We start from the raw sequence: 4,480 nt of genomic DNA on the forward strand, positions 1-4,480 counted from the left end.
ATTTTTCGTCATGACATTGCCTTTGCTAGCTGTAGAACAAGGGTATGAAACTGTTAATATACTCTTATAGAATAAGAAGCACTGAAGTGATCTGTTGGAAGCTATTTTAAAGCAAGTATAATTAAACAGTTCATACTCAGCAAGTAATGTTTTTTTTTTCCCCAAAAAGCATGTGCTTAAGATTTGCATTCATTTCATTGTATCATCATTATTATCACATAATACTAATGTTATTAATTTGCAACAGTATTGATGCAAACCCTCACTTATTGCTTATTATTTTTGACATCGCTTTTTATAGATACACCTCAGGAAACAAAACATTTTTGGTTTTAGTTAACCAAGCACAAAAAAATGCAGTAGGTGAAAATCGCATTAGAAAAATAAACCTGAATCCTCTATTTATTTCTTGGTTTGGTGTTGCAATATAAAACACTTATTCATTGTCCAACCTTTCTTAAGTACTCTCATCAGTGTACGAGTCGTAATATATTTCATTTTGTTTAATTACATATTTTGTTTCTATAGCAACTAGAAAGCATCTAATCCATTTGTTCCTTCCTAAGCCTTTACATAGCAATTTTCTTTCACGATACAGTAGCAAAAGATAATCCTCCTTTAGAACTCCGGGTACTATCTGTTCTCTCCAAATATCCCGTAATTAGTATGCATTAGGATTAAAACCAGTTGTAGTACAGTGTAACAGAAACCGAGTAAAGAAACTAACAGGATCTAGACAGAAAATTCTGTAAGTGCTGTTGAGTAACTCCAGCATAGCCGCACTGCCACCTGCGGGCTGCCGGCTCCACGGGTCTGCTCCAGCAATGGGACCAAGGGCAGCCCCACCACCCACCCCACGGCCACCTGCAGGGAAGGCAGATCCATATCCCTACTCGGGACAACTGATTCAGATTTATTTTGCTTCCAGAAAAAGGAGGATCCACTCATGTTGCCCTCTTCAGAGAAACAATGCAGCTTCTTGTCATTTGTGTAGTTTAGTGCGGAGAAGGGGGAAGGTTGTGGCAGGTACCTTTGCTTCGCATGAAGAGGAAACTGAAGCAGTGGGATGGTGCTTCAGTAGGTGGCATATTGGGCCTTTTGGTGGAGAGCAATGAAGACAGTAAAACACTGGCACAGGTTGTCCAGAAAGGTGGTAGATGCCCCATCCCTGGAAACATTCCAGGCCAGGCTGGATGGAGCTCTGAGCAATTTGATCTGGTTGAAGATGTCCCTGCCCATTGCAGAGGGGCTGAACTAGATAAGCTTTGAAGGTCCCTTCCAAACCAAACTATTCTATGACTCTATTCCAGCTTGTTGCTGTTCATGGAGACAATGGTGACGTCTGAAGATTTTCCTACTGAATTGACATGCTAAAAAAAAAAATATATATATATACATATAGACACACACACATATATATATACACACACAGGTTCTACTGCTGCTAACCACCTCTCAAACACTCTGTGCTTTCTGTATTTTCTTGTTGTTCAAAGAAATTGCTATCTTCAAAAATATAACCAACATCTTAAAAAAAAAAAAAAAATCTAGCAAGTCTAATCTTACAGTAAGTCATGTTTGGAGTTAAAACATCCGAAAGCACTGGTTTAGGAGAATTTGGAGATTATGGCCTTACGAAGTGACCTGAGTCCTATACATTTATATTCTCTCATACACCGAAACCATGCTGGAAGAGTAATATTGACACTTTTAAAGTTTGGAAATACCAAATACAAAGTTTGCCTACAAAGTCTTTTTTTTTTTTTTTTAAATCCACTGCCAGGTGAAGCAATCCTTACTTACAAAATCACACAGTATTTTTTCCTATCAGAAGTTGTCAATGCCCAGGGTAACCAGGGCTAAGTTGCTCATCTTACCTTTTTTTCTTTAAATGCTAGTGTTTGACATACTCTTCATCACTTCATTCCATTTATGCCTCCAATCTTTATTCTGGAGCTGGAATTTCTTCCACATTGCATTCAGCACCACACCTAACTTCAGGTCCTCTGCCTGCTAGTGAATCTCTCAGCTCAGTTTCAGCATTCAAATTCTTCATACAACATCTGGGCGAGTTAGATTTCTAGATATGAGATCTACAGGAGCCAGCACACTGAAACAGGAGTCAGCTCATCACTTTTTGACTTTCCAGTCTGGCAGTTCCAGAAAAAATAATATAATAAGAATAAAAACCACACACACACACACACACACACATCAACAACATAAATTATTCTTAAATGTTAGAAGTTACAACTGTTCCTTCAAGATCAGAGTTTTCCATCCAGAGAAACAAAAGCATACAGAATGCCATGGAAGTGCAGTTAGGCTGGCATTTCCAGGAAACATCAGGCTTACTGAATACATGCTGGGCTTTTGATTAAATCTTAGACTGCAAATCCCATGATGACTTACTGCAGATGTACCACGGAGCTGACCTGCACACATGCTGCAGAAACACCTAAGTACTTCCAGACACCAGGCAGTTACCAATAGTGCTACCTGCATGTACACATCCCCCGGTGCATCCCTGGGGCACCCAAGGTAAAATATGGGCTACTTGGTCTGGATTCCAATGGTAACCATGCCCCTGATCCAGAGGGACCTTGTAAAAAAACTTCCTTGGGAACAACTAAGTGTCCTTAGAGCAGAGCTCACTTGGCCACTTGTAAAGGGTGTCTGGACAGGGCTGCCATATGCAGCACCTGAAGAAAGCACATCCTGTTTAGCTATTGTAACACAAGGAACAGTGAAAGGCTCCAACAAACCTGATACAGATAAAAGCACTGGACATTTTAGATATTTAAATGTGAGGTCTATTGAACATGTTCTCTCTCTACCTCTTGCCCTTGTCCTCAAAAAAAAGGCCAAAAAAGCAGCTCTTCCTACAGTAGTAACTGAAGAATTTCTCCAGGAAACTGGGAACAGTATTAGTACTTCTCTTTTTTCATAAAATCCAAAACCTATTTGTTTCTTTCCACTTCAAAGAAAAACCAAACCAAACCAAACACAAACACAAAATCCCACCCAGAACAAACTGAACCTCTTGGTGAAAGCACAGGTTTTCAAAAGGAGTGAAAATTTTAGCACTTTTCACTTGCCACTTGATTGGGGTGGTGAGCGAGTTACGCAGGTCTTGGCTTACAAATATAAAACACCATCTTCCACGGACTATAAATAGTCAATTTTAATAGTTTCCAAGCAAATACAGTGCAAAGTGCCAAAATCCAAGTGTATTCAGAAAGTTTAATAGCTACTTGTTACAAGATACCTAAGCCAAATTCCACATGATACTTATGCATTAAGTGTTGTCATGTTAAATCAATTTCATTTTAACTAAATACACCAGATACTTCATTATGGGAAAGATGAACAGCTCAGCTTGCTCTGTGTGATCAGCAAAAAACAAACTGCATCTCCTCTGAAACACAACTACTGATATAGAAGCCTTTTCTACACATGTACAGGAAGTTCTTTGTCACACAATGCCTGTTATTCTTCATTTACTTCCCTTTTCACATATTATATCTCAAGGAATAAACAGTATGCCCAACATCTCTTTCCTTTCAGCACTTTACAGATCTTAATCCTATTTGTAGGTTAAAGCAATGCTACTGAGGCTTGAAAAGCTTTACTGTCACAGCGTAAAAGATGGAACAGATGGACGACAGGCTAACGTCATCTGCACTTCAAAGGACTGAAATCTGTTGAAAACACCTCAAGTTTTATAATGGAGTGAGCAAATCACTAACTGTTCAGATAGTAAAAAAATATATAGCACATACCAAATATGATTTGCCTAGGCATGAAACAATCAATTACAAAAAAAGAGCAACCTCATACCTTGCTGATCACATACACAGAAGTTATTACATGTAAAAAGGAAAGCCATAGCTCAGTTTCTTGGACTTCTGGTAACAAAACAGGTAGAACCCAGTTGTTTGATCACTAACCCACACTGCTATGCTTATTACTTGTCCTGTTAATACAGATGATGTTTATTCTGAATCAAGAAGCCACACTCACCAAGTGTCAATCCAAACTGCAGGGTTGTACAAAGCAAACTTCTGCACCCAAGGAGATCAGATTAGAAACAGCTTTAGAAATAATCAACTACAGCTAGAGGTGCAGAATAAAGGAGAGGAAAGAGGTGAAGCACGAAGCAATTTAGGGTGCTCAGCATGCCCTAAATAGAAATTATTACAAGTACATCAACAGTTAAGAGGTTCTTAACAGTGCTTACATTTCAGTTATAAACAGCACAGAGTAGTGCTTCCATAAAATATTAAAGAAAAAAAATGTAAAAACCAACCGACAAAATCTATACATAACAAACTCTGAAAATTCAAAATAAAAAAGTGCAAGTCAAAGGTCTCTAAAAATATCTAGGCTTTCTGAAAACTTAAATAGATTTCCCTTTAGCATTTGGTGTATCAGGAATTCCAACAAGATTAGAAAACCAAAGATCAAAACGACGTAAATG

This window comes from Streptopelia decaocto, assembly GCF_964273445.1.
Source record: "Streptopelia decaocto genome assembly, chromosome: 7".
Classification (NCBI taxonomy): domain Eukaryota; kingdom Metazoa; phylum Chordata; class Aves; order Columbiformes; family Columbidae; genus Streptopelia; species Streptopelia decaocto.